Source organism: Phyllobates terribilis, unplaced genomic scaffold (assembly GCF_046119375.1).
Source record: "Phyllobates terribilis strain yellow unplaced genomic scaffold, ASM4611937v1 Scaffold_172__1_contigs__length_4051808, whole genome shotgun sequence".
Taxonomy (NCBI): domain Eukaryota; kingdom Metazoa; phylum Chordata; class Amphibia; order Anura; family Dendrobatidae; genus Phyllobates; species Phyllobates terribilis.
In genome coordinates, this window is record NW_027362932.1 from 442,619 (window position 1) to 455,173 (window position 12,555).

Here is a 12,555-nt window from a genome sequence, read left to right on the forward strand (position 1 = left end):
GCTCCGGAGAAGCCCCCTCGGTCAATGGACAAACCCACCCACACATAGACAATGCTGAGAAAGAACTGGAGGCCGACCCCGCTGGAAGACCTGCTGGAGAACGGGCCTAAAGGTGCGTCCTATTGACCTCAGTGGGGTTGGGGTCTGTTGGGTGGACAATCAGACGATACCTGGACATTGGCTAATGGTTTATGTTTGCTCATTATTTTTCCACTTCCTTCTCTCTACAGAGTCCACGCCGGTCATTGCTGCCCCATCCACGTGGACAAGACCCCAAATTAAAGACTTCAAAGAGAAGATCCGGCAGGACGCGGACTCAGTCATCACCGTCGGAAGAGGAGAGATGGTCACAGTCCGGGTCCCCACATACGAGGAAGGCTCCTATCTTTTCTGGGAGTTTGCCACAGATAACTTTGACATTGGTTTTGGGGTTTACTTTGAATGGACAGACTCCCCAAACACGGCTGTGAGCGTGCACGTCAGCGAGTCCAGCGAGGACGAGGACGAAGGTACTTTGTACAATTTTCATACTTCATTCTTGTACAATAAATACTGTAGCAGGTCTTCACTGCGTCTCACCCCCTCTTCCTGAAGTGGTCGGGGGTCTCTCGAGAAGCAGCATCTTACCCCCTCGTTTTAAGGAGGTTGGGGCTCGAGAAGCAGTGTCTTACCCCCTCGTCTTAAGGAGGTTGGGGCTCGAGAAGCAGTGTCTTACCCCCTCGTCTTAAGGAGGTTGGGGCCTCTCGAGAAGCAGCATCTCACCCCCTCGTCTTGAGGAGGTCAGGGCCTCTCGAGAAGCAGCGTCTCACCCCCTCGTCTTGAGGAGGTCAGGGCCTCTCGAGAAGCAGCGTCTCACCCCTTGGTCCTGAGGAGGCCCCCTTATCCCCAATCCTGGTACGCATGGCCCCCTCATCCCCAATCCTGGTACGCATGGCACCCCTCATCCCCAATCCTGGTATTTATGGCACCCCTCATCCCCCAATTCTGGTATGTATGGCACCCCTCATCCCCCAATTCTGGTATGTATGGCACCCCTCATCCCCCAATTCTGGTATGTATGGCACCCCTCATCCCCCAATTCTGGTATGTATGGCACCCCTCATCCCCCAATTCTGGTATGTATGGCACCCCTCATCCCCCAATTCTGGTATGTATGGCACCCCTCATCCCCCAATTCTGGTATGTATGGCACCCCTCATCCCCCAATTCTGGTATGTATGGCACCCCTCATCCCCCAATTCTGGTATGTATGGCACCCCTCATCCCCCAATTCTGATATGCATGCCCCCTCATCCCCAATCCTGGTATGAATGGCAGCCCTCATCCCCCAATCCTGGTATATATGGCACCCCTCATCCCCAATCCTGGTATGTATGGCACCCCTCATCCCCCAATTCTGGTATGTATGGCACCCCTCATCCCCCAATTCTGGTATGTATGGCACCCCTCATCCCCCAATTCTGGTATGTATGGCACCCCTCATCCCCCAATTCTGGTATGCATGCCCCCTCATCCCCAATCCCCAATAAAGTACACAGCGTTCAAAGCGCTGCCAATAACGCCCATGTGCACATACCCTTATACTCACCTTCCTTCCTCACCTCTGCTCTGCTTCCTTTTCTGCTGCAGCAGCTCATGTCAGCATCTGAGCAGCGCATGACGTCACTGCCATGCGCTCTCAGACGCTGAGCTGCTGGCACATTCACTCCTCTCCACGCCGGGACTATGGGCGTGGAGAAGAGTGAATATGCACTCTCTTTAGTAGCGGGCACTGTCAGCAGGAACTGCGGCTCAACGCTTCTCTGTGCCCGCTACTAAAGAGAATGAATATTCATCCTTCTCCATGGGAGTGGAGAAGAGGGAATATTAATTTCTCTTTAGCAGCGGGCACACGTGGTAGCTGCAGCAGCGGCTACAGCGTGTGCCCCGCTCCTCCACCGTCACAACCTGCCCCACCACTACACACCACCAGAATTTCTATATACTCGAGTATATACCAGAGTATAAGCAGAGAGGGGCTTTATCAGAACAAAAAATGTGCTGAAAAACTCGGCTTATACTCGAGTATATACGGTATATTAAAAATCTGGTGAATTAGATGATGATTGGAAGAGACGAGATCAATCATAACGTATGCAGCGGATACCACCACTGGCGCCCTCAGTATTCCTGTAGCCAGAAGACCACCGCCAGGAGGAGTTAACAGAGCGGCCGGTCATACATGCACCCTGCCTCTGCCAGGAGGAGTTAACAGAGGGGCCGGTCACATATGCCCCCTGCCTAAGTCAGGAGGAGTTAACAGAGCGGCCGGTCATACATGCACCCTGCCTCCGCCAGGAGGAGTTAACAGAGGGGCCGGTCACATATGCCCCCAGCCTAAGTCAGGAGGAGTTAACAGAGCAGTCAGCCACACATGCACCCTGCCTCCGCCAGGAGGAGTTAACAGAGGGGCCAGTCGCACATGCCCTTTGCCCTTCAATGGCTGCAAGACCACCGCCAGGAGGAGCATACTGGTCACACATGCACTCCGACACTACATACCAAGTCCACGGCACGGACAAAGATCGCCGATCCATAGATTCAGAAAGGAGCAGCAGGGTGCACTCGTGATCGTTCAGCTCCTCCTGGCGGTGGGGAAAACATAAGAATGGATCCTGCACCGAGACGGACTTACCCATACCAGACATACTCACTGGGCCAGAGTTTGTGCTGGGCTCTGCAGATGCAGCTTTAGGGGCAGACACATCCATCTTTAGAACCTCAGTCCTTCCTTATGGTGTCTTCCATCAGGGTCCTTTTATACAGGAACTGAGATCCAGCGCTGTCCTCATCCAATAGGATGAGGCCCCCCCCTCTCCTGATATCAGGTCCACCAATCCTGATTATTGCACTTTTTTAATTGAAATTTCAAATTTCCAAAATGGCAGTGCATTCCACCCTGGAACGCAACCAGAAGTGACGACGCGGCCATTGAATGGACCGGCGCGCGTCACTTCCTATGAGCTCTCCATGCGGCCAGCTATACACCGGAGGAGAGTGTTGCGCTCAGGGAGAGGGGGAGACATCGCAACTGGCTGGGGAGCTACAGGAGGCCCCCAGCCAATATCTTCTCACCATCCAGCATTGAATGAGCTCTGGAGGAAGGTGCTGTCCCGCCGGGAGGAAAGAGCAGCGGACATGGAAGGAAGGCACAGGGCGATCGATCCACGGCTACCCGGCTGAAAGGTACTGATTTTTGGGGAAGTAGATTGCCGGCCACAGCCGCACCAGAAGGAAACCTCTTCATCCCTTAGGGACAAGAAAAACACTGAGGTTAGAGGGAAGGGAAGGGCTATTTAACCTCTTGGTTCCTGTCCCTAATTAGGATGGGGAGGCAACCTCCTGTTGGTGCTGTCCTGGAGGGGATTAGAGAAAGCAGCATGTGAGTGCAGCCTAAGGCTATGTTCACACATTGTGTTTTTATGCAAATTAAAAGCTGCTTTTTACAATGTCGGCAAAAGCTAGGAGATTTCAGAAATCTCAGGTTCACGCTTATTTTTTGTTTTACTCTTCCTGACTGAATTGGAAAACTGATGCATGTTAATTCTTTCACTCATAGAAAGTTACAAGTAAGTGCAAAAAAGCAGCAGAAATGCAGCAGAAAACGTTGCCAACAGTTCTTGCAGCGCTTTTAGTGAAAAAAAAAACAAAAAACAAAAAAAACACAGGTATGGCTGGACGTGAAACCCATTTATTTCTGTGATTTTCCCGCATTTAAACCTAAATGTCTTGGTTTCATCACCCGAGATGGCAGATAGGATTAGTACATTTTAATTAAATTAGTGATATGTGTAAAAGGAAACAATACCTGATATCTCAATGCACCGCCAAGTCTTGGGTAAACTATGACTGACCAATTCCCCTAGCTGTTTTTACACTTCCAATTGTGTATTTTTTCATGAATAGTCACTAGTTTTTCAGACATAAAAATCTTGTTCCACTAAATAATTGTATCAAATTGCCCCTTTTCCCCAAAATGTTTTCTGGTGTCACATCCGTCTGTTGTTGGTGGCCTAACACCTTGCATTGCTCATGCTTGTATGGTGGAAGCAAAGCTGAACTTTGGGATCCTGAAGAACGCAGCAAAAAGACGCAATAAAAAACTGTTTTTTGTCTGCAGCTTTTTTACTATCAAGACATCAAGTTTTGGCTGCAGAAAAAAACAGCAGCAAAAACGCAACGTGTGAACATACTGTAAAAACATGACGCCTTTAACAAGTTCAATTGCAAACCTTTCTGGTAAAACTACATGTAACATGGGTCATATTGTGCACTTACTCTTTACAGCAAGTGCCATAAACCACCAATACCCCCCTATTGCAATCTCTATATACGTCGGTGGAGATTTGGCTACACACAGACGCACCTCCTCATTCCAATATATGGAGAATGCGGCTGAAAATGTGTGAACAAGGGTTAGAAAATAACTGCATGTAGCTGTAGAGTCACCATCAATCTTACTGGGGAGCCCTTAGCAGCTGGGCCTGGAGCTGTGAGGTCATCATCTACATGGCGGTGATGTCACGATCTACATGGAACTCTGGTGTCATCATCGGCTCTATGACATCACAATGGGAGTAAAGTGTATAGAATGCCTGAGCGCAGAGCCGGGGCTGTCTTTTGTGTGACTCTTTATTGGATACACAAAGCTAAAGGAATAAAAGGAGAAAGAAGGAGAAAGAAAGCGACGCCATCATGAGGATTCATGGACGTCCCCGTTATGGCCAGCGGCTGCTGGTCAAGGCTCTCTCTTCCTGCAAGTCAATTGGCTTTAGCCTTCTGACCCGATTCAGGAAATCCCATCGCAATTGGAGAACACTGCTGCAGGATTCCTTCCTGGCCACGAAATCTGCCACCATTACAGCAGTCAGGCGCTTCAGGTCAGTTGCTATAACCAGACGTAAAGACCAAGTCATCAGCCAAGACAGCGGTGAGAAGAGCCCAACCTACATAGTAGGTGATACTGAATCCACTGCCAGCATTGCAGAAAGTGGAGAGGATCTTGCCGATCCAGAATGTGCACAAGGTGCACACGAGGGGCTGCTACAAACAAGACCCCGGGACAATCTAAAAAGAAAAGCACCAACCTCCGAGGACAGTCAGCCCAAGATGCTGCCACCGGCCAAGAGAGCTGCTACAGAAAACCTTTCTGATCTACTGAGAGAGGTAACCCCGGAGATGGAGACCCCACAAGTGGAGATGCCCGATATCGGGAAACAGGAGGACATCCTGTCTCCAGAGCAGTTAACCATCCTGCTGAGCAAAGGGGAGGAAGGCTTCCTGGATGATGAGATCGTCATGATGGCCCAGGACCTGCTGCAGAGTCAGTTTGAGGGTTTTGATGGCCTGCAGCCCCCCTGCGCTCTTCTAGTGCCAGGGTACAGTGTACTGAAGAATGCTGTACAAATCCACTATGATGAGGAGAGGGTGCACTGGCTGACCACCTGCTACAAAAATGGCCAAATCTTTGTGGCCGACAGCATCAACTCCGGAAATCTGACTCCGTCCATCTGTGAGCAGATTATCAACCTGTACAGTGAAGTGGTCGAAGAGCCCCTGAAACATCTGACATTTATCGATGTGGATCAGCAGAGGAACAGCTATGACTGTGGCTTATTCGCCATAGCGTTTGCCTACGAGCTTATAGCAGATGGCGGTGAACCCAGAGCAGAGTTCCGGCATCGGTTGATGAGGACTCATCTGATATCCTGCCTGCAGACCGGCAGGATCAGCGCATTTCCCAAAAAGGTCAGGAAGTGACTCCATGCCTATAAACGGCATGTAGAGTCAATGACGGTCCACAAGATCGCCCTGACCTTCAACCGGACACGACCCTGGACCACAGACCAGCCTGCACCAGTAAGTAACCATGGACTTTCCATAATACCCTCAATATAGTGAATGTATAAATATGATGGGGGGGGGGGGGCGCTGCCATTATTGGAGCCGTTTATCATTAAAGCTTAGCTCCAGCCCCTATAAAGATGTATTAAGAGATTAATTATAGCAGGATTATAAGGGGTTTTCTGTTATTTTGTACACAGAGGTGTGAACCAGAACAAGAATGGCCCCCGCAGCTATAACAAGTGTCGGTGTTTCTGTCATCACCATGGACCAAATATAATCCAGGTAAGAGGAGTGTACTGAGCAGCAGTGACCGGGAGTAAATCGTGTGAACGTCTCGGATATTAAATATTCGGCTGCTCCATGATCAGTTCTGTTCCCTCTTTCTACAGATCACTATAAGCGAGCTGGGGTCCCACTAAGAAGACGGGGTACAGCTGGAGGTGACGGCTATAAGAAGTAAATGATGTGGCGGCCGCCATGTCAGGAGCAGAGGAGCCGCACTTCAGGACGAGGCAGATTCCGGGCTCGGTCTCTGTTCTCATTACTTTCTGCAGTCAGATGTAATCACTGAATAAGTGAATTTTCTGCTGCATCAACCCCGATCTACAACACAAGCTGCCATCATCCAGCACCGCCCAAGGGAAGGGCAGGCCCTCAGACATGGTTCCCTAGAGGTTTCCTCCACCGGGGGTTTTTCCTCTCCTGAGTTCTGACGGACGACTCTCCGTGAGCCCATCATCATCAGGGCCACATGACTATTGCCCCACACGACTGGTGGGAAATTCTACATTTGATATCTTGTATGAAGCCAATAAAGAATTCAATTAATATCTAGCAGCCGTGTATCTGAATTTATTATGTTTCGTCTACTATGTATAGTACAGAATTTGGTGAACTCCAGGGGGAATATACAGGGGTGCAGTATTGCAATAGTGTTATAATACTCGCATTTACAGGTGCTTCTCACACAATTAGAATATCATCAAAAAGTTAATTTATTTCAATTCTTCAATACAAAAAGTGAAACTCATATTATATAGAGTCATTACAGAGTGATCTATTTCAAGCGTTTATTCCTGTTAATGTTGATGATTATGGGTAACATCCAATGAAAACACAAAAATCATTATCTCAGTAAATTAGAATAATTAACAAAAAACACCTGCAAAGGCTTCTGAAGCATTTAAAAAGGCACCTTAGTCTGTTTCAGTAGGCTCCAGAATCATAGGGAAGACTGCTGACTTGACAGATGTCCAGAAGGCAGTCATCTGAGCCTAAACCACATTTAGCGTCCACATGTTTGGCCTTTCTGTAGTGATGACAGCCGGCCTAAATTACAGGTGTGTGTCTCCAGAAGCATGGGCTGGACACAATGTACTGGTCACTACAATGTATTGGGGGCTACAGCGTACTGAGGACTACAACGTACTGGTCACTACAATGCAGATTTGCAATTTTCACTCAGCAACATCCACTGCTGCTTGTATCTGGAAAACTCACTACACTTGCAGATAAATTCCCAAAGGGGTATAATTTCTAAAATGGTGTCACTTCTGAGGGGGTTTCCACTGTTTAGGCACATCAGGGGCTCTCCAAACCCAACATGGCGTCGGCTAATGATCCAGCTAATTTTGCATTTAAAAAGTCAAATGGCACTCCTTTTCTACCGAGCCTTGCCGTGCGCCCAAACAGTAGTTTTCATCCACATATGGGGTATTGGCGTTCTCAGGAGAAATTGCACAATACATTTTACAGTGCATTTTCTCCTGTTACCATTGTGAAAATGCAAAATTTGGGGCTAAATGAACATTTTTGTGGGAAAAATGTAACTTTTTATTTTCACGGCTCTACATTATAAGCTTCTGTGAAGCACCTGGGAGCACAAGGTGCACCCCGCACAGCTAACATTCCTTGGGGGATCTAGTTTCCAAAACGGCGTCACTTGTGGAAGGTTTCCACTGTTTACGCACATCGGGGATCTCCAAAAGCGACATGGCGGCAGCTCTCGATTCCAGCCATTTTTGTGTTTGAAAAGTCAAACTGTGCTCCTTCCCTTCCGAGCCCTGCCGTGCGCCCAAACAGTGGTTTTCTTCCACAAATGGGGTAGCGGTGTACTGAGGAGAAATTGCGCAACACAATTTAGGGTCCATTTTCTCCTGTAACCCTTGTGAAAATAAAACAAATTGGGGATAAAGTAAAATTTTTGTGAAAAAAAAAGTAAAATGTTCATTTTTTCCATCCACGTTCCATTAATTCCTGTGAAGCACCTGAAGGGTTAATAAACTTCTTGAATGTGGTTTTAAGCACCTTGAGGGGTGCAGTTTTTAGAACTATGTCACTTTTGGGCATTTTCTGTCATATAGGACCCCCAAAGTCACTTCAAATGTGATCTGTTCCCTAAAAAAAATGGTTTTGTAAATTTTGTTGGAAAAATGAGAAATTGCTGGTCAACTTTTAATCCTTATAACTTCCTAACAAAAATAAAATTATGTTTCCAAAATGATGCAGATGTAAAGTAGACATGTGGGAAATGTTATTAACTATTTTGTGTGACATCTCTCTGATTTAAGGTCATAAGAATTAAAACTTGGAAAATTGCTAAATTTTCACCAAATTTCCGTTTTTTTCACAAATAAATGCAAGTCATATTGAACAACTTTTATCACCATCATGAAGTACAATATGTCAGGAAAAAACAGTCTCAGAATCAGGGGGATCCGTGGAAGCGTTCCAGAGTTATTACCTCAGAGGGACACTGGGCAGAAGTGTAAAAATTGGCCGGGTCATGAAGGTGAAAACAGGTTTGGAGGGTGAAGGCGTTAGCACTTCTCTTTCTGAAAGCATTCTTTACTCTACAGCATTTATTCCAACTAAAACTTTTGCCCTGTGCCGTAGAGAAAAATATCTTTATTTATATACACAAACCTACATATTGAGGCAACTAAAGATGGCACCCCAACACCTTACTACTTTAGATCTAACCTATAATATAAGGGACAATAAAAGGGTTGGTCCATCTCAGATATTTAAAGAGATTTCTAGCTTTGGAAAACTCCTGTTCCCCCTCTGCAATTTTTTTTTGTTGAAGAAACTGTGCTGTACTCATCCTCACTGGGTCCGGTACTGAGTCTCCGCTGCGCCTTTTAGTGTGTCATTATCAGTAGTGCTGCCATCACAGCCAGTAGCGGCACAATACGCTCAGGGCCAAGCACTATTGACGTGACGTCAGAGCTGCAGGCAATAACAGACATCTGGAGCAGCGGCGGAGACTCAGTGCTGGACCTGGGGCTGGCGAGTAAAGCGCTTTTTTTTTTTTTTTTTTTAACAAACTGCAACCAAAAGAAAAGGGAGTTTCCAAAACTGGAAAACCCCTTTAAGGTATATCCATAGAATATCCCATTGGGAGAACACCTTTTAAAGGGCTTATTAAAAGAACTTCAGCATTGCTTACCAACGCCCTGGAAGTGAGCGGTGCTGCTGACGTTATGACCCGTGTGTTCAGATATTGGGCACATGTCCTATTCTAATGAACTGGACGGGTGCACGATACCTGCCCATCATGCTAGCGTCTCGGTAGGTCTGCGGATCGCAACGTCATCAGCACCGCTAGTATCCGATGTGGAAGTGAACGGCTCTGGACAACCCCTTTAAGTGAAAGAAGAATACAACTTACCTTTGCCTGTGGGAGAGGTTGGGGTTCTTCTGGCTCAAAAAATAGATTCTCTTTAAAAAACTGTCCGTCCTGCAAGAATGGAGACAGCGGATATAATACAGGACAGGAAAGGTGACTGGTATGATGGAAGGCTCACAGGGGGAAAGGTATAAAGCTGGGGTACATGGGGTAGCGCACCATGCAACAGATTGAACTATCCTTTTAAAGGCAAAGATACAGCCTATTTCCAAGATCCTACCGCAATATGTAGTAGATCTAATAATAGTAATATTCGAAAATACCTCCAATTAGAAAACAGTATAGTTCTTCTGATTCACTATGTCACTTACCCTTTGTGCAGGGCATTGTAGTAGCTTGGGTATCTATGGTCACGACCACTCATAGCGACAGTTGTTAGTGGTCATAATCATGGATACCTAAACTACTACAATGCAGTGCACATGGGGTAAGCGACATAGCTAATCAGAAGAACAATACTACAATTTTAATTGGAGGTATTTGCTAATATTATTATTACACCTACTACATAGTGGGATAGGATCTTGGAGATGGGAATACCCCTTTTTTTAAGATACAGTTGATGCTTTACAGTCTTCCTAGGTGTATACTTACTAGTTTTTCAATGGTGGGAAAATAAGTTACCAATCTGTGCAACACAAAAAAAGAAAAATAAAAGCATTGAATCGGTGATTTGCATTTGTATAATAATGTGATAGCAGAGAGGTGCGGGCACCTGTAGCAGGCGGAGAAGCTTTCCACCGCCCCGTGCAGAGGGTTTCCCTCCAGCCACAGCTCTCTCAGCTCCAGGTTGTGGATCAGATCCAGCTCTTCAACTCTGCAAAGCGAAAAAAGAACATGTTCCCGTCACCAGCTACCACCAGAAAACACAGAGATTTGTTTGTTTCTCGCCTTCTTCCAAGAGCCACAAACCATTTTATTGTTCCGTCTATATGGCCTGGGGTTTTTTTTTCCCAGGATGAGTATGGGCTTTCTATTCCTCCATTTTTGGGACTTGTAACTTTTTCTGTTGCTGGGGCTGGGTGAGGGTCTTTTTGTATTTTTATTCATACCATTTTGATCGATTGCTTTTTATTCCATTTTTGAGAAGTGCAGCGATCGAAAAATCAATTATTTTGATTTTAATTTTTTTAAAAGGTTTACAATTTGGGTTCTTTATATTTTCATAGGATGGAGTTTTACGGATTCGATTTACCAATTTTTCTGTTTATTTATTTTTTTTTATTTCTTTAGTTTTTAATTGGGAAAAGCGAGACAAATGAAAATTATGGGTTTTAGTTTATTTATTCATTTTTAAATAAATTTTTACTTATTTTTGCCCTGGACTCTGCGACTGTTTGATTTCTTGTACTATACTGGGAACACAGATGTACAGAGATGGCAGGACGGGGGTCTTCAGGAGGCCACTGACTGCCACTGTTACCCACCGGTACCCCACGATCGATGGCATATACGGGGTAATCGGAAAAGACGTCACGACGGCAGCAGACCCGATCCCTGCGCAAGGAGGCGACGTACCTCGTTATAGGAGAGGTTCAGACTCTGCAGGTGCCGGGTCAGGTAGAAGAGATGAGCAAAACCAGTCAGCTTGGAGAGACGACGACAACTCAGGTCCAAAGACTGAAGCTACAAAAATATATATAGAGAATTTCACAAACACCCTATGGACAGGGGGGCGCTGGTTCTTACCCCATGTATCATTAGCCCAAGAGTGACAAAAAAGATTGTGGGGGTCCCAGCAGGGTCCCCAAGGATCTCCAGTGGCATAGCCTAGTGTGGATCTGCTCAGATCACAGATGGGGCTGTAATTAATAGTATTTATTATTACCTGGGGGTAACACTCCGAGATGATCTGCAAGACGACCTCTGCGGCTGCAGCGTGGGTCAGCGAAAGCACAATGTTGTCAGAAAGCAAATCTAAGGAAAGCAAATAACATTAGTGAGGAAGGGGCACGGCGCCGGCAGAGGAGAGAAGGCGACGGGGCGCCGGCAGAGGAGAGAAGGCGACGGGGCGCCGGCAGAGGAGAGAAGGCGACGGGGCGCCGGCAGAGGAGAGAAGGCGACGGGGCGCCGGCAGAGGAGAGAAGGCGACGGGGCCGTGAGCAAAAAGCAAAGCAGGATGCCAATATTTATTTGTATAAGTATACAAAATGCCGTCATATAGTGCCCACACATTACCGCTATACAGTACAACATATATAATATAGTGCCGACACATTACCGCTATACAGTACCTACAACACGCATCATATAGCGCCCACACATTATCGCTATACAGTACCTACAACACGCATCATATAGAACCCACATTACCGCTATACAGTACCTACAACACGCATCATATAGCGCCCACACATTACCGCTATACAGTACCTACAACACACATCATAAAGCGCCCACACATTACCGCTATACAGTACCTACAACACACATCATATAGATCCCACACATTACCGCTATACAGTACCTACAACACGCATCATATAGTGCCCACGCATTACCGCTATACAGTGCCTACAGCACGCATCACACAGAGCCCACGCATTACCGCTATACAGTGCCTACAACACACATCATATAGCGTCCACATATTTCCGCTATACAGTGCCTACAACACGCATCATATAGCGCCCACACATTACCGCTATACAGTACCTACAACATACCTCATATAGCGCCCACACATTACCGCTATACAGTACCTACAACACACATCATATAGCGCCCACACATTACTGCTATACAGTACCTACAACATGCATCACACAGTGCCCAAGCATTACCGCTATACAGTACCTACAACATACATCATATAGCGACCACACATTACCGCTATACAGTACCTACAGCACGCATCATATAGCGCCCACACATTACCGCTATACAGTACCTACAACACACATCATATAGCGCCCACACATTACCGCTATACAGTACCTACAACACACATCATATAGCGTCCACACATTACCGCTATA

General features: G+C 46.6%; 1 long non-coding RNA gene across 1 annotated transcript; it reads right to left on the reverse strand.

Moving 5' to 3' along the window:
- Positions 1-9,555: 9,555 nt before the first annotated feature.
- LOC141212387 (uncharacterized) lies at positions 9,556-11,205 on the reverse strand. The gene is made up of 4 exons (XR_012282157.1): positions 11,096-11,205; positions 10,293-10,394; positions 10,172-10,205; positions 9,556-9,628 (listed from the first exon to the last, which is right to left on the reverse strand). It is a non-coding gene; the product is annotated as an uncharacterized lncRNA (long non-coding RNA).
- Positions 11,206-12,555: the final 1,350 nt, after the last annotated feature.